Here is a 23,127-nt window from a genome sequence, read left to right as displayed (position 1 = left end):
CCATGCACCGCACCCACTGCCGGTCCATGTGTAAACAACACAGGCTCGCTCCCGCTGCTCTTTCCGTGCATGCCGCAGTGGTTTAGGTTCGCCAGAACGGCTGAGAAAAGCGCAGGGCAGGTAACTGCACGCTTGGCGGCTGTTGCCACGAGCGAGGAAAGTATCCATGCGCAGTTTTGCATCCTCGAGGGCCAAACACAGTACATAAAGACTCGGAAAGCACTGTCTCTCGCCATCGGCCATACCATGTTGAATACGCCGGTTCTCGTCCGATCACCGAAGCTAAGCAGCATTGGGCTCGGTCAGTACTTGGGAGGGAGACCACCTGGGAACACCGAGTGCTGATGGCATTTCTTTTGCATTTTTATTCGCCCTTCACGTTTTTTTTTTCTGTCATAGTTGCGCAGTGTCTCAGGCAACTATAGGAGGTGACGTTATTTTGTTATCGATAATACAATCTCATCGGCAACGTGTCCAACGTGTAGTACGTGCGGACGCGAAACTGTGGCAAAACTCGAAGCGAACCCGTGGCGTCTCGGCTGTCATTCTGACGTCTGCCGCGGCGGGTACACTGCAGATTAAACTCTAGCAAAGCCCCAAGATAGCTGGGAGGCCCAGTGTGCGCATAACACTGCGCAGAAGCGCACAATATGCGCCCACCGCACCATGCACCGCACCCACTGCCGGTGCATGTGTAAACAACACAGGCTCGCTCCCGCTGCTCTTTCCGTGCATGCCGCAGTGGTTTAGGTTCGCCAGAATGGCTGAGAAAAGCGCAGGGCAGGTAACTGCACGCTTGGCGGCTGTTGCCACGAGCGAGGGAAGTATCCATGCGCAGTTTTGCATCCTCGAGGGCCAAACACAGTACATAAAGACTCGGAAAGCACTGTCTCTCGCCATCGGCCATACCATGTTGAATACGCCGGTTCTCGTCCGATCACCGAAGCTAAGCAGCATTGGGCTCGGTCAGTACTTGGGAGGGAGACCACCTGGGAACACCGAGTGCTGATGGCATTTCTTTTGCATTTTTATTCGCCCTTCACGTTTTTTTTTTTTCTGTCATAGTTGCGCAGTGTCTCAGGCAACTATAGGAGGTGACGTTATTTTGTTATCGATAATACAATCTCATCGGCAACGTGTCCAACGTGTAGTACGTGCGGACGCGAAACTGTGGCAAAACTCGAAGCGAACCCGTGGCGTCTCGGCTGTCATTCTGACGTCTGCCGCGGCGGGTACACTGCAGATTAAACTCTAGCAAAGCCCCAAGATAGCTGGGAGGCCCAGTGTGCGCATAACACTGCGCAGAAGCGCACAATATGCGCCCACCGCACCATGCACCGCACCCACTGCCGGTCCATGTGTAAACAACACAGGCTCGCTCCCGCTGCTCTTTCCGTGCATGCCGCAGTGGTTTAGGTTCGCCAGAACGGCTGAGAAAAGCGCAGGGCAGGTAACTGCACGCTTGGCGGCTGTTGCCACGAGCGAGGGAAGTATCCATGCGCAGTTTTGCATCCTCGAGGGCCAAACACAGTACATAAAGACTCGGAAAGCACTGTCTCTCGCCATCGGCCATACCATGTTGAATACGCCGGTTCTCGTCCGATCACCGAAGCTAAGCAGCATTGGGCTCGGTCAGTACTTGGGAGGGAGACCACCTGGGAACACCGAGTGCTGATGGCATTTCTTTTGCATTTTTATTCGCCCTTCACGTTTTTTTTTTTCTGTCATAGTTGCGCAGTGTCTCAGGCAACTATAGGAGGTGACGTTATTTTGTTATCGATAATACAATCTCATCGGCAACGTGTCCAACGTGTAGTACGTGCGGACGCGAAACTGTGGCAAAACTCGAAGCGAACCCGTGGCGTCTCGGCTGTCATTCTGACGTCTGCCGCGGCGGGTACACTGCAGATTAAACTCTAGCAAAGCCCCAAGATAGCTGGGAGGCCCAGTGTGCGCATAACACTGCGCAGAAGCGCACAATATGCGCCCACCGCACCATGCACCGCACCCACTGCCGGTCCATGTGTAAACAACACAGGCTCGCTCCCGCTGCTCTTTCCGTGCATGCCGCAGTGGTTTAGGTTCGCCAGAACGGCTGAGAAAAGCGCAGGGCAGGTAACTGCACGCTTGGCGGCTGTTGCCACGAGCGAGGGAAGTATCCATGCGCAGTTTTGCATCCTCGAGGGCCAAACACAGTACATAAAGACTCGGAAAGCACTGTCTCTCGCCATCGGCCATACCATGTTGAATACGCCGGTTCTCGTCCGATCACCGAAGCTAAGCAGCATTGGGCTCGGTCAGTACTTGGGAGGGAGACCACCTGGGAACACCGAGTGCTGATGGCATTTCTTTTGCATTTTTATTCGCCCTTCACGTTTTTTTTTTTTCTGTCATAGTTGCGCAGTGTCTCAGGCAACTATAGGAGGTGACGTTATTTTGTTATCGATAATACAATCTCATCGGCAACGTGTCCAACGTGTAGTACGTGCGGACGCGAAACTGTGGCAAAACTCGAAGCGAACCCGTGGCGTCTCGGCTGTCATTCTGACGTCTGCCGCGGCGGGTACACTGCAGATTAAACTCTAGCAAAGCCCCAAGATAGCTGGGAGGCCCAGTGTGCGCATAACACTGCGCAGAAGCGCACAATATGCGCCCACCGCACCATGCACCGCACCCACTGCCGGTCCATGTGTAAACAACACAGGCTCGCTCCCGCTGCTCTTTCCGTGCATGCCGCAGTGGTTTAGGTTCGCCAGAACGGCTGAGAAAAGCGCAGGGCAGGTAACTGCACGCTTGGCGGCTGTTGCCACGAGCGAGGGAAGTATCCATGCGCAGTTTTGCATCCTCGAGGGCCAAACACAGTACATAAAGACTCGGAAAGCACTGTCTCTCGCCATCGGCCATACCATGTTGAATACGCCGGTTCTCGTCCGATCACCGAAGCTAAGCAGCATTGGGCTCGGTCAGTACTTGGGAGGGAGACCACCTGGGAACACCGAGTGCTGATGGCATTTCTTTTGCATTTTTATTCGCCCTTCACGTTTTTTTTTTTTCTGTCATAGTTGCGCAGTGTCTCAGGCAACTATAGGAGGTGACGTTATTTTGTTATCGATAATACAATCTCATCGGCAACGTGTCCAACGTGTAGTACGTGCGGACGCGAAACTGTGGCAAAACTCGAAGCGAACCCGTGGCGTCTCGGCTGTCATTCTGACGTCTGCCGCGGCGGGTACACTGCAGATTAAACTCTAGCAAAGCCCCAAGATAGCTGGGAGGCCCAGTGTGCGCATAACACTGCGCAGAAGCGCACAATATGCGCCCACCGCACCATGCACCGCACCCACTGCCGGTCCATGTGTAAACAACACAGGCTCGCTCCCGCTGCTCTTTCCGTGCATGCCGCAGTGGTTTAGGTTCGCCAGAACGGCTGAGAAAAGCGCAGGGCAGGTAACTGCACGCTTGGCGGCTGTTGCCACGAGCGAGGGAAGTATCCATGCGCAGTTTTGCATCCTCGAGGGCCAAACACAGTACATAAAGACTCGGAAAGCACTGTCTCTCGCCATCGGCCATACCTTGACCTGGCGGCAATTTGCGATAACTACATCGTCGAACCGGTTACGTTTAGCGATCACTGTTGTGTCATATTCACCATTGGCAGGAATGTGACACCTCAAGCGAAATTCAGCTGGGACTTGTGGAAACTGAATGCAAAGTTACTAAAGGACGATTCGTTTGTTTTAGAAACAAAGAACGTGTTAGAAGAAGTTCGGTTGAATTATGGAAAAAGTTGGGCAGAAAAGTGGGAGGAATTCAAAATTGATGTCAAAATGAGGGCTATTGAAAGGTCCGTAGGAATCAAGCACGCTGAGAAAGCGAAACAGAAGAACCTAAAACAGATGTTGAAAGAATTAATTACAGAGGAAAATAGAGCTCCGGGACTATACAGTGACCTTATCAGCGAAGTTAAAGCAAAGCTTGAGGTTATCGATGCGACATTGTTTCAGGGAGCTGCAATTCGTGCACGAGCAGATCGCTTGCTGGCAGATGATATGCCCCGTAGGCGAAATTTGACGACAGAAAAAAGATACGCTAGAAGAAAAGATATCGTAGAAATTGAAAACAAAGGCATTCTGACAGACAATCCCAAGGCGATAAGGGAGGCTTTCAGTGAGCATTACCGTGATTTGTTCGCTTCCAAATCGGCAGATGTACAGGCCTTTCAGGATGAATTTTTAAGTCTATTACCCCGACTGGCCAGTGAAGACACTGACATCCTGTCTGCCGACTTATCAACAGCGGAATTGGAATGCGCTATTGATGAGCTTCACTTGGGGAAATCGCCAGGTACTGACGGGATAACAGCAGAATTTGATAAGGCGTTCAAACGTGAAACTGCTCTCATTTTGCAACGCGTTTATGAAGAGTCATATAGAACTGGTATTTTACCACCGTCGTTTTCTCGTGCACATACAGTGCTTATACCGAAAACTGACAATCCTGCTCAGCTTAAGCAAGTTACAGGTTATCGGCCGATAACGCTTACTAATGTTGATTATAAAATTTTTATGAAAGTATTAGCCAAACGTTTACAATCAGTTATGGACATCTTGGTTGGCCCCCACCAGACATGTGGAATTCAAGGGCGGACCATCTTCACGAATGTTCATGTCACTCGGAGTATACTGGAATGCTGTGACGCTGACTTTAGGCGAGTCGCAATGTTGCAAATTGATTTAGAGAAGGCATTTGACCGTGTATGTCATGACATTCTTTTTAAAATCCTTGAACATGTCTGTGTTGGAGAAGTTATTTTAAAAGGGGTTAAAATGGCCTATAGCAACTGTACCACGAATCTGGTTGTTAACCGAGAGCTCACAGACAGAATTGCCGTTAGAGCATCCGTGCGGCAAGGCTGCCCAATGTCACCGCTACTTTTCGCTCTGTACCTGGAGCCACTTTGCCGAAATGTAATAAATAACAGCTGTATTCGTGGTTTCGAACTGGAAGCATGTGAAATTAAAGTATTGGCTTATGCCGATGATGTGGCAGTTTTCTGTAGTGACCACAGCAGCATAGAACATGCGATGTCGGTTGTTCGTAGATTTTGTGTTGTAACCAATAGCGTTGTTAACCTGGACAAGTGTGCGGGCCTTTGGCATGGGAATTGGGCATCAGCGCCTTTGTTTCATGCAAGTGTAAAATGGTCACATGTTCCTTCCAAATACCTAGGTGTACCTCTTGACAAGTATCGAGATAACGATGACTTTTGGAAGGAGAAAATTCAAGAACTCTCCACGCGTGCACAGAAATGGTCGGGGAAGGAACTGTCTGTATTCACGCGCGCAAACATATGCAATGTATATCTGGTTTCAAAAGTGTGCTATTTGTTGCAGGTCCTTTCATGCTCTCGACTTAGCATTCAAAAGTTTCATCGTCTCTTCGCAGTTTTTGTTTGGCAGTCCTCATGGGAGAGGACTAAACGTGATAATTTATTTCTGCGTTTGAGAAAAGGGGGTCTTTCCTTGCCACACTTGTACCTGAGGCAGGTGGTGTCAAGATTTCTGTTTCTTCGAGATCAACGCGACCCTTTCCTGCGGACATTTATTCAAGTGAGGCTTTCTTCGGCTTTGCCAAACTATGTTATTTCCAGTGTGGACGGGATGAGATACAGTGCAAGTAGGTTTTTGAAAGAAGTGGTCTTTGCTTTCCGGTTTCTGAATGCGCGCTTCAGTTTGGAATATCTTTCTAATGTCACGCGTAAGAAATTGTTAAAAGATTTGCTCGACTCTGTCTTCCCGGAGCCAATCTATCGATCTATGTATAGTGGAGGTCAAGCAGGAAATGTTTTAAAAAGAGTACGAAAAATGTTGGTGCCAGCGGGTGTGAAGACGTTCTTCTTCAAGTTACACACTGGGACGTTGCTGGTTAAAACATGGATGGAGGAAAAGGGATTGTTTCTACCATGGGGTGCTGACTGCTTGTTGTGTCGCAAACCAGAGTCAATAGAACACGTTTTTATTGATTGCTGGGATGCGCTGCTCTTTTGGGACGTGCTCCAGCGTACAATAAAGAAAGACTTACCCCTAACGCCGTATGGGATACGATTCCTGGACATAGAGCCGGATCTTTATAAATATGATGTAATTTTCCTGCTTGGCCTGCACAGTATTTGGCGAAGCAGGATGGCTGTACGACACTGTGATGAAGATGCGCGTTCTGTCCGCGATTACTTCAAAGAAAACATATTTAAGCTACGTGAAGTGTACAAGGAGCTATGTTTTGGAGATGAAGTTATCGAGTTGATGGGAGAGTTGTGTTCCCTGAGACAGTTTTGATTTTCTCACGCGAGTGAAACACATGTCCGTTCTTGTTGTTTGAGTGTGCAGCGCAGAACATCTGTTTATGATCTGTTGTAATCTGTCAAAACAGGCAATAAAGAGAAAAAAAAAAAAAAAAATCGGCCATACCATGTTGAATACGCCGGTTCTCGTCCGATCACCGAAGCTAAGCAGCATTGGGCTCGGTCAGTACTTGGGAGGGAGACCACCTGGGAACACCGAGTGCTGATGGCATTTCTTTTGCATTTTTATTCGCCCTTCACGTTTTTTTTTTTTCTGTCATAGTTGCGCAGTGTCTCAGGCAACTATAGGAGGTGACGTTATTTTGTTATCGATAATACAATCTCATCGGCAACGTGTCCAACGTGTAGTACGTGCGGACGCGAAACTGTGGCAAAACTCGAAGCGAACCCGTGGCGTCTCGGCTGTCATTCTGACGTCTGCCGCGGCGGGTACACTGCAGATTAAACTCTAGCAAAGCCCCAAGATAGCTGGGAGGCCCAGTGTGCGCATAACACTGCGCAGAAGCGCACAATATGCGCCCACCGCACCATGCACCGCACCCACTGCCGGTCCATGTGTAAACAACACAGGCTCGCTCCCGCTGCTCTTTCCGTGCATGCCGCAGTGGTTTAGGTTCGCCAGAACGGCTGAGAAAAGCGCAGGGCAGGTAACTGCACGCTTGGCGGCTGTTGCCACGAGCGAGGGAAGTATCCATGCGCAGTTTTGCATCCTCGAGGGCCAAACACAGTACATAAAGACTCGGAAAGCACTGTCTCTCGCCATCGGCCATACCATGTTGAATACGCCGGTTCTCGTCCGATCACCGAAGCTAAGCAGCATTGGGCTCGGTCAGTACTTGGGAGGGAGACCACCTGGGAACACCGAGTGCTGATGGCATTTCTTTTGCATTTTTATTCGCCCTTCACGTTTTTTTTTTCTGTCATAGTTGCGCAGTGTCTCAGGCAACTATAGGAGGTAACGTTATTTTGTTATCGATAATACAATCTCATCGGCAACGTGTCCAACGTGTAGTACGTGCGGACGCGAAACTGTGGCAAAACTCGAAGCGAACCCGTGGCGTCTCGGCTGTCATTCTGACGTCTGCCGCGGCGGGTACACTGCAGATTAAACTCTAGCAAAGCCCCAAGATAGCTGGGAGGCCCAGTGTGCGCATAACACTGCGCAGAAGCGCACAATATGCGCCCACCGCACCATGCACCGCACCCACTGCCGGTCCATGTGTAAACAACACAGGCTCGCTCCCGCTGCTCTTTCCGTGCATGCCGCAGTGGTTTAGGTTCGCCAGAACGGCTGAGAAAAGCGCAGGGCAGGTAACTGCACGCTTGGCGGCTGTTGCCACGAGCGAGGGAAGTATCCATGCGCAGTTTTGCATCCTCGAGGGCCAAACACAGTACATAAAGACTCGGAAAGCACTGTCTCTCGCCATCGGCCATACCATGTTGAATACGCCGGTTCTCGTCCGATCACCGAAGCTAAGCAGCATTGGGCTCGGTCAGTACTTGGGAGGGAGACCACCTGGGAACACCGAGTGCTGATGGCATTTCTTTTGCATTTTTATTCGCCCTTCACGTTTTTTTTTTTCTGTCATAGTTGCGCAGTGTCTCAGGCAACTATAGGAGGTGACGTTATTTTGTTATCGATAATACAATCTCATCGGCAACGTGTCCAACGTGTAGTACGTGCGGACGCGAAACTGTGGCAAAACTCGAAGCGAACCCGTGGCGTCTCGGCTGTCATTCTGACGTCTGCCGCGGCGGGTACACTGCAGATTAAACTCTAGCAAAGCCCCAAGATAGCTGGGAGGCCCAGTGTGCGCATAACACTGCGCAGAAGCGCACAATATGCGCCCACCGCACCATGCACCGCACCCACTGCCGGTCCATGTGTAAACAACACAGGCTCGCTCCCGCTGCTCTTTCCGTGCATGCCGCAGTGGTTTAGGTTCGCCAGAACGGCTGAGAAAAGCGCAGGGCAGGTAACTGCACGCTTGGCGGCTGTTGCCACGAGCGAGGGAAGTATCCATGCGCAGTTTTGCATCCTCGAGGGCCAAACACAGTACATAAAGACTCGGAAAGCACTGTCTCTCGCCATCGGCCATACCTTGACCTGGCGGCAATTTGCGATAACTACATCGTCGAACCGGTTACGTTTAGCGATCACTGTTGTGTCATATTCACCATTGGCAGGAATGTGACACCTCAAGCGAAATTCAGCTGGGACTTGTGGAAACTGAATGCAAAGTTACTAAAGGACGATTCGTTTGTTTTAGAAACAAAGAACGTGTTAGAAGAAGTTCGGTTGAATTATGGAAAAAGTTGGGCAGAAAAGTGGGAGGAATTCAAAATTGATGTCAAAATGAGGGCTATTGAAAGGTCCGTAGGAATCAAGCACGCTGAGAAAGCGAAACAGAAGAACCTAAAACAGATGTTGAAAGAATTAATTACAGAGGAAAATAGAGCTCCGGGACTATACAGTGACCTTATCAGCGAAGTTAAAGCAAAGCTTGAGGTTATCGATGCGACATTGTTTCAGGGAGCTGCAATTCGTGCACGAGCAGATCGCTTGCTGGCAGATGATATGCCCAGTAGGCGAAATTTGACGACAGAAAAAAGATACGCTAGAAGAAAAGATATCGTAGAAATTGAAAACAAAGGCATTCTGACAGACAATCCCAAGGCGATAAGGGAGGCTTTCAGTGAGCATTACCGTGATTTGTTCGCTTCCAAATCGGCAGATGTACAGGCCTTTCAGGATGAATTTTTAAGTCTATTACCCCGACTGGCCAGTGAAGACACTGACATCCTGTCTGCCGACATATCAACAGCGGAATTGGAATGCGCTATTGATGAGCTTCACTTGGGGAAATCGCCAGGTACTGACGGGATAACAGCAGAATTTGATAAGGCGTTCAAACGTGAAACTGCTCTCATTTTGCAACGCGTTTATGAAGAGTCATATAGAACTGGTATTTTACCACCGTCGTTTTCTCGTGCACATACAGTGCTTATACCGAAAACTGACAATCCTGCTCAGCTTAAGCAAGTTACAGGTTATCGGCCGATAACGCTTACTAATGTTGATTATAAAATTTTTATGAAAGTATTAGCCAAACGTTTACAATCAGTTATGGACATCTTGGTTGGCCCCCACCAGACATGTGGAATTCAAGGGCGGACCATCTTCACGAATGTTCATGTCACTCGGAGTATACTGGAATGCTGTGACGCTGACTTTAGGCGAGTCGCAATGTTGCAAATTGATTTAGAGAAGGCATTTGACCGTGTATGTCATGACATTCTTTTTAAAATCCTTGAACATGTCTGTGTTGGAGAAGTTATTTTAAAAGGGGTTAAAATGGCCTATAGCAACTGTACCACGAATCTGGTTGTTAACCGAGAGCTCACAGACAGAATTGCCGTTAGAGCATCCGTGCGGCAAGGCTGCCCAATGTCACCGCTACTTTTCGCTCTGTACCTGGAGCCACTTTGCCGAAATGTAATAAATAACAGCTGTATTCGTGGTTTCGAACTGGAAGCATGTGAAATTAAAGTATTGGCTTATGCCGATGATGTGGCAGTTTTCTGTAGTGACCACAGCAGCATAGAACATGCGATGTCGGTTGTTCGTAGATTTTGTGTTGTAACCAATAGCGTTGTTAACCTGGACAAGTGTGCGGGCCTTTGGCATGGGAATTGGGCATCAGCGCCTTTGTTTCATGCAAGTGTAAAATGGTCACATGTTCCTTCCAAATACCTAGGTGTACCTCTTGACAAGTATCGAGATAACGATGACTTTTGGAAGGAGAAAATTCAAGAACTCTCCACGCGTGCACAGAAATGGTCGGGGAAGGAACTGTCTGTATTCACGCGCGCAAACATATGCAATGTATATCTGGTTTCAAAAGTGTGCTATTTGTTGCAGGTCCTTTCATGCTCTCGACTTAGCATTCAAAAGTTTCATCGTCTCTTCGCAGTTTTTGTTTGGCAGTCCTCATGGGAGAGGACTAAACGTGATAATTTATTTCTGCGTTTGAGAAAAGGGGGTCTTTCCTTGCCACACTTGTACCTGAGGCAGGTGGTGTCAAGATTTCTGTTTCTTCGAGATCAACGCGACCCTTTCCTGCGGACATTTATTCAAGTGAGGCTTTCTTCGGCTTTGCCAAACTATGTTATTTCCAGTGTGGAAGGGATGAGATACAGTGCAAGTAGGTTTTTGAAAGAAGTGGTCTTTGCTTTCCGGTTTCTGAATGCGCGCTTCAGTTTGGAATATCTTTCTAATGTCACGCGTAAGAAATTGTTAAAAGATTTGCTCGACTCTGTCTTCCCGGAGCCAATCTATCGATCTATGTATAGTGGAGGCCAAGCAGGAAATGTTTTAAAAAGAGTACGAAAAATGTTGGTGCCAGCGGGTGTGAAGACGTTCTTCTTCAAGTTACACACTGGGACGTTGCTGGTTAAAACATGGATGGAGGAAAAGGGATTGTTTCTACCATGGGGTGCTGACTGCTTGTTGTGTCGCAAACCAGAGTCAATAGAACACGTTTTTATTGATTGCTGGGATGCGCTGCTCTTTTGGGACGTGCTCCAGCGTACAATAAAGAAAGACTTACCCCTAACGCCGTATGGGATACGATTCCTGGACATAGAGCCGGATCTTTATAAATATGATGTAATCTTCCTGCTTGGCCAGCACAGTATTTGGCGAAGCAGGATGGCTGTACGACACTGTGATGACGATGCGCGTTCTGTCCGCGATTACTTCAAAGAAAACATATTTAAGCTACGTGAAGTGTACAAGGAGCTATGTTTTGGAGATGAAGTTATCGAGTTGATGGGAGAGTTGTGTTCCCTGAGACAGTTTTGATTTTCTCACGCGAGTGAAACACATGTCCGTTCTTGTTGTTTGAGTGTGCAGCGCAGAACATCTGTTTATGATCTGTTGTAATCTGTCAAAACAGGCAATAAAGAGAAAAAAAAAAAAAAATCGGCCATACCATGTTGAATACGCCGGTTCTCGTCCGATCACCGAAGCTAAGCAGCATTGGGCTCGGTCAGTACTTGGGAGGGAGACCACCTGGGAACACCGAGTGCTAATGGCATTTCTTTTGCATTTTTATTCGCCCTTCACGTTTTTTTTTTTTTCTGTCATAGTTGCGCAGTGTCTCAGGCAACTATAGGAGGTGACGTTATTTTGTTATCGATAATACAATCTCATCGGCAACGTGTCCAACGTGTAGTACGTGCGGACGCGAAACTGTGGCAAAACTCGAAGCGAACCCGTGGCGTCTCGGCTGTCATTCTGACGTCTGCCGCGGCGGGTACACTGCAGATTAAACTCTAGCAAAGCCCCAAGATAGCTGGGAGGCCCAGTGTGCGCATAACACTGCGCAGAAGCGCACAATATGCGCCCACCGCACCATGCACCGCACCCACTGCCGGTCCATGTGTAAACAACACAGGCTCGCTCCCGCTGCTCTTTCCGTGCATGCCGCAGTGGTTTAGGTTCGCCAGAACGGCTGAGAAAAGCGCAGGGCAGGTAACTGCACGCTTGGCGGCTGTTGCCACGAGCGAGGGAAGTATCCATGCGCAGTTTTGCATCCTCGAGGGCCAAACACAGTACATAAAGACTCGGAAAGCACTGTCTCTCGCCATCGGCCATACCATGTTGAATACGCCGGTTCTCGTCCGATCACCGAAGCTAAGCAGCATTGGGCTCGGTCAGTACTTGGGAGGGAGACCACCTGGGAACACCGAGTGCTGATGGCATTTCTTTTGCATTTTTATTCGCCCTTCACGTTTTTTTTTTCTGTCATAGTTGCGCAGTGTCTCAGGCAACTATAGGAGGTGACGTTATTTTGTTATCGATAATACAATCTCATCGGCAACGTGTCCAACGTGTAGTACGTGCGGACGCGAAACTGTGGCAAAACTCGAAGCGAACCCGTGGCGTCTCGGCTGTCATTCTGACGTCTGCCGCGGCGGGTACACTGCAGATTAAACTCTAGCAAAGCCCCAAGATAGCTGGGAGGCCCAGTGTGCGCATAACACTGCGCAGAAGCGCACAATATGCGCCCACCGCACCATGCACCGCACCCACTGCCGGTCCATGTGTAAACAACACAGGCTCGCTCCCGCTGCTCTTTCCGTGCATGCCGCAGTGGTTTAGGTTCGCCAGAACGGCTGAGAAAAGCGCAGGGCAGGTAACTGCACGCTTGGCGGCTGTTGCCACGAGCGAGGGAAGTATCCATGCGCAGTTTTGCATCCTCGAGGGCCAAACACAGTACATAAAGACTCGGAAAGCACTGTCTCTCGCCATCGGCCATACCTTGACCTGGCGGCAATTTGCGATAACTACATCGTCGAACCGGTTACGTTTAGCGATCACTGTTGTGTCATATTCACCATTGGCAGGAATGTGACACCTCAAGCGAAATTCAGCTGGGACTTGTGGAAACTGAATGCAAAGTTACTAAAGGACGATTCGTTTGTTTTAGAAACAAAGAACGTGTTAGAAGAAGTTCGGTTGAATTATGGAAAAAGTTGGGCAGAAAAGTGGGAGGAATTCAAAATTGATGTCAAAATGAGGGCTATTGAAAGGTCCGTAGGAATCAAGCACGCTGAGAAAGCGAAACAGAAGAACCTAAAACAGATGTTGAAAGAATTAATTACAGAGGAAAATAGAGCTCCGGGACTATACAGTGACCTTATCAGCGAAGTTAAAGCAAAGCTTGAGGTTATCGATGCGACATTGTTTCAGGGAGCTGCAATTCGTGCACGAGCAGATCGCTTGCTGGCAGATGATATGCCCAGTAGGCGAAATTTGACGACAGAAAAAAGATACGCTAGAAGAAAAGATATCGTAGAAATTGAAAACAAAGGCATTCTGACAGACAATCCCAAGGCGATAAGGGAGGCTTTCAGTGAGCATTACCGTGATTTGTTCGCTTCCAAATCGGCAGATGTACAGGCCTTTCAGGATGAATTTTTAAGTCTATTACCCCGACTGGCCAGTGAAGACACTGACATCCTGTCTGCCGACTTATCAACAGCGGAATTGGAATGCGCTATTGATGAGCTTCACTTGGGGAAATCGCCAGGTACTGACGGGATAACAGCAGAATTTGATAAGGCGTTCAAACGTGAAACTGCTCTCATTTTGCAACGCGTTTATGAAGAGTCATATAGAACTGGTATTTTACCACCGTCGTTTTCTCGTGCACATACAGTGCTTATACCGAAAACTGACAATCCTGCTCAGCTTAAGCAAGTTACAGGTTATCGGCCGATAACGCTTACTAATGTTGATTATAAAATTTTTATGAAAGTATTAGCCAAACGTTTACAATCAGTTATGGACATCTTGGTTGGCCCCCACCAGACATGTGGAATTCAAGGGCGGACCATCTTCACGAATGTTCATGTCACTCGGAGTATACTGGAATGCTGTGACGCTGACTTTAGGCGAGTCGCAATGTTGCAAATTGATTTAGAGAAGGCATTTGACCGTGTATGTCATGACATTCTTTTTAAAATCCTTGAACATGTCTGTGTTGGAGAAGTTATTTTAAAAGGGGTTAAAATGGCCTATAGCAACTGTACCACGAATCTGGTTGTTAACCGAGAGCTCACAGACAGAATTGCCGTTAGAGCATCCGTGCGGCAAGGCTGCCCAATGTCACCGCTACTTTTCGCTCTGTACCTGGAGCCACTTTGCCGAAATGTAATAAATAACAGCTGTATTCGTGGTTTCGAACTGGAAGCATGTGAAATTAAAGTATTGGCTTATGCCGATGATGTGGCAGTTTTCTGTAGTGACCACAGCAGCATAGAACATGCGATGTCGGTTGTTCGTAGATTTTGTGTTGTAACCAATAGCGTTGTTAACCTGGACAAGTGTGCGGGCCTTTGGCATGGGAATTGGGCATCAGCGCCTTTGTTTCATGCAAGTGTAAAATGGTCACATGTTCCTTCCAAATACCTAGGTGTACCTCTTGACAAGTATCGAGATAACGATGACTTTTGGAAGGAGAAAATTCAAGAACTCTCCACGCGTGCACAGAAATGGTCGGGGAAGGAACTGTCTGTATTCACGCGCGCAAACATATGCAATGTATATCTGGTTTCAAAAGTGTGCTATTTGTTGCAGGTCCTTTCATGCTCTCGACTTAGCATTCAAAAGTTTCATCGTCTCTTCGCAGTTTTTGTTTGGCAGTCCTCATGGGAGAGGACTAAACGTGATAATTTATTTCTGCGTTTGAGAAAAGGGGGTCTTTCCTTGCCACACTTGTACCTGAGGCAGGTGGTGTCAAGATTTCTGTTTCTTCGAGATCAACGCGACCCTTTCCTGCGGACATTTATTCAAGTGAGGCTTTCTTCGGCTTTGCCAAACTATGTTATTTCCAGTGTGGACGGGATGAGATACAGTGCAAGTAGGTTTTTGAAAGAAGTGGTCTTTGCTTTCCGGTTTCTGAATGCGCGCTTCAGTTTGGAATATCTTTCTAATGTCACGCGTAAGAAATTGTTAAAAGATTTGCTCGACTCTGTCTTCCCGGAGCCAATCTATCGATCTATGTATAGTGGAGGCCAAGCAGGAAATGTTTTAAAAAGAGTACGAAAAATGTTGGTGCCAGCGGGTGTGAAGACGTTCTTCTTCAAGTTACACACTGGGACGTTGCTGGTTAAAACATGGATGGAGGAAAAGGGATTGTTTCTACCATGGGGTGCTGACTGCTTGTTGTGTCGCAAACCAGAGTCAATAGAACACGTTTTTATTGATTGCTGGGATGCGCTGCTCTTTTGGGACGTGCTCCAGCGTACAATAAAGAAAGACTTACCCCTAACGCCGTATGGGATACGATTCCTGGACATAGAGCCGGATCTTTATAAATATGATGTAATTTTCCTGCTTGGCCTGCACAGTATTTGGCGAAGCAGGATGGCTGTACGACACTGTGATGAAGATGCGCGTTCTGTCCGCGATTACTTCAAAGAAAACATATTTAAGCTACGTGAAGTGTACAAGGAGCTATGTTTTGGAGATGAAGTTATCGAGTTGATGGGAGAGTTGTGTTCCCTGAGACAGTTTTGATTTTCTCACGCGAGTGAAACACATGTCCGTTCTTGTTGTTTGAGTGTGCAGCGCAGAACATCTGTTTATGATCTGTTGTAATCTGTCAAAACAGGCAATAAAGAGAAAAAAAAAAAAATCGGCCATACCATGTTGAATACGCCGGTTCTCGTCCGATCACCGAAGCTAAGCAGCATTGGGCTCGGTCAGTACTTGGGAGGGAGACCACCTGGGAACACCGAGTGCTGATGGCATTTCTTTTGCATTTTTATTCGCCCTTCACGTTTTTTTTTTTCTGTCATAGTTGCGCAGTGTCTCAGGCAACTATAGGAGGTGACGTTATTTTGTTATCGATAATACAATCTCATCGGCAACGTGTCCAACGTGTAGTACGTGCGGACGCGAAACTGTGGCAAAACTCGAAGCGAACCCGTGGCGTCTCGGCTGTCATTCTGACGTCTGCCGCGGCGGGTACACTGCAGATTAAACTCTAGCAAAGCCCCAAGATAGCTGGGAGGCCCAGTGTGCGCATAACACTGCGCAGAAGCGCACAATATGCGCCCACCGCACCATGCACCGCACCCACTGCCGGTCCATGTGTAAACAACACAGGCTCGCTCCCGCTGCTCTTTCCGTGCATGCCGCAGTGGTTTAGGTTCGCCAGAACGGCTGAGAAAAGCGCAGGGCAGGTAACTGCACGCTTGGCGGCTGTTGCCACGAGCGAGGGAAGTATCCATGCGCAGTTTTGCATCCTCGAGGGCCAAACACAGTACATAAAGACTCGGAAAGCACTGTCTCTCGCCATCGGCCATACCATGTTGAATACGCCGGTTCTCGTCCGATCACCGAAGCTAAGCAGCATTGGGCTCGGTCAGTACTTGGGAGGGAGACCACCTGGGAACACCGAGTGCTGATGGCATTTCTTTTGCATTTTTATTCGCCCTTCACGTTTTTTTTTTTTCTGTCATAGTTGCGCAGTGTCTCAGGCAACTATAGGAGGTGACGTTATTTTGTTATCGATAATACAATCTCATCGGCAACGTGTCCAACGTGTAGTACGTGCGGACGCGAAACTGTGGCAAAACTCGAAGCGAACCCGTGGCGTCTCGGCTGTCATTCTGACGTCTGCCGCGGCGGGTACACTGCAGATTAAACTCTAGCAAAGCCCCAAGATAGCTGGGAGGCCCAGTGTGCGCATAACACTGCGCAGAAGCGCACAATATGCGCCCACCGCACCATGCACCGCACCCACTGCCGGTCCATGTGTAAACAACACAGGCTCGCTCCCGCTGCTCTTTCCGTGCATGCCGCAGTGGTTTAGGTTCGCCAGAACGGCTGAGAAAAGCGCAGGGCAGGTAACTGCACGCTTGGCGGCTGTTGCCACGAGCGAGGGAAGTATCCATGCGCAGTTTTGCATCCTCGAGGGCCAAACACAGTACATAAAGACTCGGAAAGCACTGTCTCTCGCCATCGGCCATACCATGTTGAATACGCCGGTTCTCGTCCGATCACCGAAGCTAAGCAGCATTGGGCTCGGTCAGTACTTGGGAGGGAGACCACCTGGGAACACCGAGTGCTGATGGCATTTCTTTTGCATTTTTATTCGCCCTTCACGTTTTTTTTTTTCTGCCATAGTTGCGCAGTGTCTCAGGCAACTATAGGAGGTGACGTTATTTTGTTATCGATAATACAATCTCATCGGCAACGTGTCCAACGTGTAGTACGTGCGGACGCGAAACTGTGGCAAAACTCGAAGCGAACCCGTGGCGTCTCGGCTGTCATTCTGACGTCTGCCGCGGCGGGTACACTGCAGATTAAACTCTAGCAAAGCCCCAAGATAGCTGGGAGGCCCAGTGTGCGCATAACACTGCGCAGAAGCGCACAATATGCGCCCACCGCACCATGCACCGCACCCACTGCCGGTCCATGTGTAAACAACACAGGCTCGCTCCCGCTGCTCTTTCCGTGCATGCCGCAGTGGTTTAGGTTCGCCAGAACGGCTGAGAAAAGCGCAGGGCAGGTAACTGCACGCTTGGCGGCTGTTGCCACGAGCGAGGGAAGTATCCATGCGCAGTTTTGCATCCTCGAGGGCCAAACACAGTACATAAAGACTCGGAAAGCACTGTCTCTCGCCATCGGCCATACCTTGACCTGGCGGCAATTTGCGATAACTACATCGTCGAACCGGTTACGTTTAGCGATCACTGTTGTGTCATATTCACCATTGGCAGGAATGTGACACCTCAAGCGAAATTCAGCTGGGACTTGTGGAAACTGAATGCAAAGTTACTAAAGGACGATTCGTTTGTTTTAGAAACAAAGAACGTGTTAGAAGAAGTTCGGTTGAATTATGGAAAAAGTTGGGCAGAAAAGTGGGAGGAATTCAAAATTGATGTCAAAATGAGGGCTATTGAAAGGTCCGTAGGAATCAAGCACGCTGAGAAAGCGAAACAGAAGAACCTAAAACAGATGTTGAAAGAATTAATTACAGAGGAAAATAGAGCTCCGGGACTATACAGTGACCTTATCAGCGAAGTTAAAGCAAAGCTTGAGGTTATCGATGCGACATTGTTTCAGGGAGCTGCAATTCGTGCACGAGCAGATCGCTTGCTGGCAGATGATATGCCCAGTAGGCGAAATTTGACGACAGAAAAAAGATACGCTAGAAGAAAAGATATCGTAGAAATTGAAAACAAAGGCATTCTGACAGACAATCCCAAGGCGATAAGGGAGGCTTTCAGTGAGCATTACCGTGATTTGTTCGCTTCCAAATCGGCAGATGTACAGGCCTTTCAGGATGAATTTTTAAGTCTATTACCCCGACTGGCCAGTGAAGACACTGACATCCTGTCTGCCGACTTATCAACAGCGGAATTGGAATGCGCTATTGATGAGCTTCACTTGGGGAAATCGCCAGGTACTGACGGGATAACAGCAGAATTTGATAAGGCGTTCAAACGTGAAACTGCTCTCATTTTGCAACGCGTTTATGAAGAGTCATATAGAACTGGTATTTTACCACCGTCGTTTTCTCGTGCACATACAGTGCTTATACCGAAAACTGACAATCCTGCTCAGCTTAAGCAAGTTACAGGTTATCGGCCGATAACGCTTACTAATGTTGATTATAAAATTTTTATGAAAGTATTAGCCAAACGTTTACAATCAGTTATGGACATCTTGGTTGGCCCCCACCAGACATGTGGAATTCAAGGGCGGACCATCTTCACGAATGTTCATGTCACTCGGAGTATACTGGAATGCTGTGACGCTGACTTTAGGCGAGTCGCAATGTTGCAAATTGATTTAGAGAAGGCATTTGACCGTGTATGTCATGACATTCTTTTTAAAATCCTTGAACATGTCTGTGTTGGAGAAGTTATTTTAAAAGGGGTTAAAATGGCCTATAGCAACTGTACCACGAATCTGGTTGTTAACCGAGAGCTCACAGACAGAATTGCCGTTAGAGCATCCGTGCGGCAAGGCTGCCCAATGTCACCGCTACTTTTCGCTCTGTACCTGGAGCCACTTTGCCGAAATGTAATAAATAACAGCTGTATTCGTGGTTTCGAACTGGAAGCATGTGAAATTAAAGTATTGGCTTATGCCGATGATGTGGCAGTTTTCTGTAGTGACCACAGCAGCATAGAACATGCGATGTCGGTTGTTCGTAGATTTTGTGTTGTAACCAATAGCGTTGTTAACCTGGACAAGTGTGCGGGCCTTTGGCATGGGAATTGGGCATCAGCGCCTTTGTTTCATGCAAGTGTAAAATGGTCACATGTTCCTTCCAAATACCTAGGTGTACCTCTTGACAAGTATCGAGATAACGATGACTTTTGGAAGGAGAAAATTCAAGAACTCTCCACGCGTGCACAGAAATGGTCGGGGAAGGAACTGTCTGTATTCACGCGCGCAAACATATGCAATGTATATCTGGTTTCAAAAGTGTGCTATTTGTTGCAGGTCCTTTCATGCTCTCGACTTAGCATTCAAAAGTTTCATCGTCTCTTCGCAGTTTTTGTTTGGCAGTCCTCATGGGAGAGGACTAAACGTGATAATTTATTTCTGCGTTTGAGAAAAGGGGGTCTTTCCTTGCCACACTTGTACCTGAGGCAGGTGGTGTCAAGATTTCTGTTTCTTCGAGATCAACGCGACCCTTTCCTGCGGACATTTATTCAAGTGAGGCTTTCTTCGGCTTTGCCAAACTATGTTATTTCCAGTGTGGACGGGATGAGATACAGTGCAAGTAGGTTTTTGAAAGAAGTGGTCTTTGCTTTCCGGTTTCTGAATGCGCGCTTCAGTTTGGAATATCTTTCTAATGTCACGCGTAAGAAATTGTTAAAAGATTTGCTCGACTCTGTCTTCCCGGAGCCAATCTATCGATCTATGTATAGTGGAGGCCAAGCAGGAAATGTTTTAAAAAGAGTACGAAAAATGTTGGTGCCAGCGGGTGTGAAGACGTTCTTCTTCAAGTTACACACTGGGACGTTGCTGGTTAAAACATGGATGGAGGAAAAGGGATTGTTTCTACCATGGGGTGCTGACTGCTTGTTGTGTCGCAAACCAGAGTCAATAGAACACGTTTTTATTGATTGCTGGGATGCGCTGCTCTTTTGGGACGTGCTCCAGCGTACAATAAAGAAAGACTTACCCCTAACGCCGTATGGGATACGATTCCTGGACATAGAGCCGGATCTTTATAAATATGATGTAATTTTCCTGCTTGGCCTGCACAGTATTTGGCGAAGCAGGATGGCTGTACGACACTGTGATGAAGATGCGCGTTCTGTCCGCGATTACTTCAAAGAAAACATATTTAAGCTACGTGAAGTGTACAAGGAGCTATGTTTTGGAGATGAAGTTATCGAGTTGATGGGAGAGTTGTGTTCCCTGAGACAGTTTTGATTTTCTCACGCGAGTGAAACACATGTCCGTTCTTGTTGTTTGAGTGTGCAGCGCAGAACATCTGTTTATGATCTGTTGTAATCTGTCAAAACAGGCAATAAAGAGAAAAAAAAAAAAAATCGGCCATACCATGTTGAATACGCCGGTTCTCGTCCGATCACCGAAGCTAAGCAGCATTGGGCTCGGTCAGTACTTGGGAGGGAGACCACCTGGGAACACCGAGTGCTGATGGCATTTCTTTTGCATTTTTATTCGCCCTTCACGTTTTTTTTTTTTTTCTGTCATAGTTGCGCAGTGTCTCAGGCAACTATAGGAGGTGACGTTATTTTGTTATCGATAATACAATCTCATCGGCAACGTGTCCAACGTGTAGTACGTGCGGACGCGAAACTGTGGCAAAACTCGAAGCGAACCCGTGGCGTCTCGGCTGTCATTCTGACGTCTGCCGCGGCGGGTACATTGCAGATTAAACTCTAGCAAAGCCCCAAGATAGCTGGGAGGCCCAGTGTGCGCATAACACTGCGCAGAAGCGCACAATATGCGCCCACCGCACCATGCACCGCACCCACTGCCGGTCCATGTGTAAACAACACAGGCTCGCTCCCGCTGCTCTTTCCGTGCATGCCGCAGTGGTTTAGGTTCGCCAGAACGGCTGAGAAAAGCGCAGGGCAGGTAACTGCACGCTTGGCGGCTGTTGCCACGAGCGAGGGAAGTATCCATGCGCAGTTTTGCATCCTCGAGGGCCAAACACAGTACATAAAGACTCGGAAAGCACTGTCTCTCGCCATCGGCCATACCATGTCTGTTTGCAACTTGTTCTTTATCAGCAGGCTCTGGTACGTCATGCAGGTGTTGCACTGTTCACGGTTAAGCATTCAAAAGCTGCACAGAATTTTCGCCGTCTTTGTCTGGTCGTCTGAATGGGAGCGCTGCAGCCGAACCAACCTGTTCCGACGGGTTCAAGACGGCGGGCTGGGACTGGGCCATTTGTTTTTGAGACAGCTGGTCAATCGTTTTTTGTTTCTTCGGGACACAAGAGCCCCGTTTTTGCGTACCGTATGCCAAGTTAGGCTGCGGCATCTGCTTCCAGAGTACATAGTCGGAACTGCTGAAGTTTACAGTAGGGTCACCGGTTTTTACCGGGAAATCGTTGCCAGTGTAAGGTTTCTTTCCGCGCGGTTTTCAAACGACTTTCTGTCGACTGTGAAAAGAAAGAAACTCTACCATGCTTTGTGCGATGTTGTTTTCCCCGTGCCCTTGTACAGGGCCTTGTACAGTGGAAGCCAAGGCAAAGATGTTTTAAAGAGAGTTAAAAACATGCAGGTGCCATCAGGAACAAAAACCTTCTTTTTTAAGCTGCACACCGGAACCTTACCGGTTAAAAAATTTTTAGAAGGAAAGGAATTATTTTTACCTTGGGGATCCAACTGTTTAATTTGCAGAAAGCCGGAAACAATAGACCATGTATTTTTGCACTGTTGGGAAGGGGTTTATTTTTGGGATGTTTTGCAGCGAACCTTAAAGAAAGAATTTCCACTAGACCCGTATGGCATCCGGTACTTATGTGTTGAAAATGAGGATGGGGTGCCTTTTGACTTAATAATGCTTACAGGCCTCCACTGTATATGGCGCTCCAGAATGGCTGGCTACCATTGTGACAGAGACGCAAGACCTGCTAGAATTTATTTCCGCGAAAGCATGGACATGTTTCTCGCCATTCAGAAAGCCGCCGCGGAGCCTCCGGAGTGGCTCTCAAGGCTAGAGCCACTCTGTACTTTGAGTGAATTTTAAATTGACGAAGCCAGACTCATGCTGGCTGACCATGTATGGTGTGTACATAGCGTTTTTTGTCTTTTGTTGATAGTTTGTTTTGTGCAATTTTCTGTGTGAAAGCCAGGCAATAAAGAAAAAAAAAAAAAATCGGCCATACCATGTTGAATACGCCGGTTCTCGTCCGATCACCGAAGCTAAGCAGCATTGGGCTCGGTCAGTACTTGGGAGGGAGACCACCTGGGAACACCGAGTGCTGATGGCATTTCTTTTGCATTTTTATTCGCCCTTCACGTTTTTTTTTTTTCTGTCATAGTTGCGCAGTGTCTCAGGCAACTATAGGAGGTGACGTTATTTTGTTATCGATAATACAATCTCATCGGCAACGTGTCCAACGTGTAGTACGTGCGGACGCGAAACTGTGGCAAAACTCGAAGCGAACCCGTGGCGTCTCGGCTGTCATTCTGACGTCTGCCGCGGCGGGTACACTGCAGATTAAACTCTAGCAAAGCCCCAAGATAGCTGGGAGGCCCAGTGTGCGCATAACACTGCGCAGAAGCGCACAATATGCGCCCACCGCACCATGCACCGCACCCACTGCCGGTCCATGTGTAAACAACACAGGCTCGCTCCCGCTGCTCTTTCCGTGCATGCCGCAGTGGTTTAGGTTCGCCAGAACGGCTGAGAAAAGCGCAGGGCAGGTAACTGCACGCTTGGCGGCTGTTGCCACGAGCGAGGGAAGTATCCATGCGCAGTTTTGCATCCTCGAGGGCCAAACACAGTACATAAAGACTCGGAAAGCACTGTCTCTCGCCATCGGCCATACCATGTTGAATACGCCGGTTCTCGTCCGATCACCGAAGCTAAGCAGCATTGGGCTCGGTCAGTACTTGGGAGGGAGACCACCTGGGAACACCGAGTGCTGATGGCATTTCTTTTGCATTTTTATTCGCCCTTCACGTTTTTTTTTTTCTGTCATAGTTGCGCAGTGTCTCAGGCAACTATAGGAGGTGACGTTATT

General features: G+C 48.2%; 11 non-coding genes and 5 pseudogenes across 11 annotated transcripts; all 16 read left to right on the top strand.

Annotated features, from left to right (window-relative positions):
- Positions 1 to 231: 231 nt before the first annotated feature.
- LOC149368894 (5S ribosomal RNA) lies at positions 232 to 350 on the top strand. The gene has a single exon (XR_016287229.1). It is a non-coding gene; the product is annotated as a 5S ribosomal RNA (ribosomal RNA).
- Positions 351 to 895: 545 nt separating this feature from the next.
- On the top strand, positions 896 to 1,014 carry LOC149368893 (5S ribosomal RNA). The gene has a single exon (XR_016287228.1). It is a non-coding gene; the product is annotated as a 5S ribosomal RNA (ribosomal RNA).
- Positions 1,015 to 1,561: 547 nt separating this feature from the next.
- LOC149368892 (5S ribosomal RNA) lies at positions 1,562 to 1,680 on the top strand. Its single transcript, XR_016287227.1, has one exon. It is a non-coding gene; the product is annotated as a 5S ribosomal RNA (ribosomal RNA).
- Positions 1,681 to 2,226: 546 nt separating this feature from the next.
- On the top strand, positions 2,227 to 2,345 carry LOC149368891 (5S ribosomal RNA). Its single transcript, XR_016287226.1, has one exon. It is a non-coding gene; the product is annotated as a 5S ribosomal RNA (ribosomal RNA).
- Positions 2,346 to 2,892: 547 nt separating this feature from the next.
- LOC149368890 (5S ribosomal RNA) lies at positions 2,893 to 3,011 on the top strand. Its single transcript, XR_016287225.1, has one exon. It is a non-coding gene; the product is annotated as a 5S ribosomal RNA (ribosomal RNA).
- A 3,442-nt stretch (positions 3,012 to 6,453) lies between these two features.
- On the top strand, positions 6,454 to 6,572 carry LOC149368889 (5S ribosomal RNA; annotated as a pseudogene).
- Positions 6,573 to 7,119: 547 nt separating this feature from the next.
- Positions 7,120 to 7,238, top strand: LOC149368888 (5S ribosomal RNA). Its single transcript, XR_016287224.1, has one exon. It is a non-coding gene; the product is annotated as a 5S ribosomal RNA (ribosomal RNA).
- Positions 7,239 to 7,783: 545 nt separating this feature from the next.
- LOC149368887 (5S ribosomal RNA) lies at positions 7,784 to 7,902 on the top strand. Its single transcript, XR_016287223.1, has one exon. It is a non-coding gene; the product is annotated as a 5S ribosomal RNA (ribosomal RNA).
- Positions 7,903 to 11,341: 3,439 nt separating this feature from the next.
- Positions 11,342 to 11,460, top strand: LOC149368886 (5S ribosomal RNA; annotated as a pseudogene).
- Positions 11,461 to 12,008: 548 nt separating this feature from the next.
- LOC149368885 (5S ribosomal RNA) lies at positions 12,009 to 12,127 on the top strand. The gene has a single exon (XR_016287222.1). It is a non-coding gene; the product is annotated as a 5S ribosomal RNA (ribosomal RNA).
- Positions 12,128 to 15,563: 3,436 nt separating this feature from the next.
- Positions 15,564 to 15,682, top strand: LOC149368884 (5S ribosomal RNA; annotated as a pseudogene).
- Positions 15,683 to 16,228: 546 nt separating this feature from the next.
- LOC149368883 (5S ribosomal RNA) lies at positions 16,229 to 16,347 on the top strand. The gene has a single exon (XR_016287221.1). It is a non-coding gene; the product is annotated as a 5S ribosomal RNA (ribosomal RNA).
- A 547-nt stretch (positions 16,348 to 16,894) lies between these two features.
- Positions 16,895 to 17,013, top strand: LOC149368882 (5S ribosomal RNA). Its single transcript, XR_016287219.1, has one exon. It is a non-coding gene; the product is annotated as a 5S ribosomal RNA (ribosomal RNA).
- Positions 17,014 to 20,451: 3,438 nt separating this feature from the next.
- LOC149368881 (5S ribosomal RNA) lies at positions 20,452 to 20,570 on the top strand (annotated as a pseudogene).
- A 1,682-nt stretch (positions 20,571 to 22,252) lies between these two features.
- On the top strand, positions 22,253 to 22,371 carry LOC149368880 (5S ribosomal RNA; annotated as a pseudogene).
- Positions 22,372 to 22,918: 547 nt separating this feature from the next.
- On the top strand, positions 22,919 to 23,037 carry LOC149368879 (5S ribosomal RNA). The gene has a single exon (XR_016287218.1). It is a non-coding gene; the product is annotated as a 5S ribosomal RNA (ribosomal RNA).
- The last annotated feature ends 90 nt before the right edge of the window (positions 23,038 to 23,127 follow it).

The sequence above is a fragment of the Amblyomma mixtum genome, chromosome 1 (genome assembly GCF_055824585.1).
Source record: "Amblyomma mixtum isolate Tamu chromosome 1, ASM5582458v1, whole genome shotgun sequence".
Taxonomy (NCBI): Eukaryota; Metazoa; Arthropoda; class Arachnida; order Ixodida; family Ixodidae; genus Amblyomma; species Amblyomma mixtum.
This window is presented reverse-complemented; position numbering and strand designations above follow the sequence as displayed.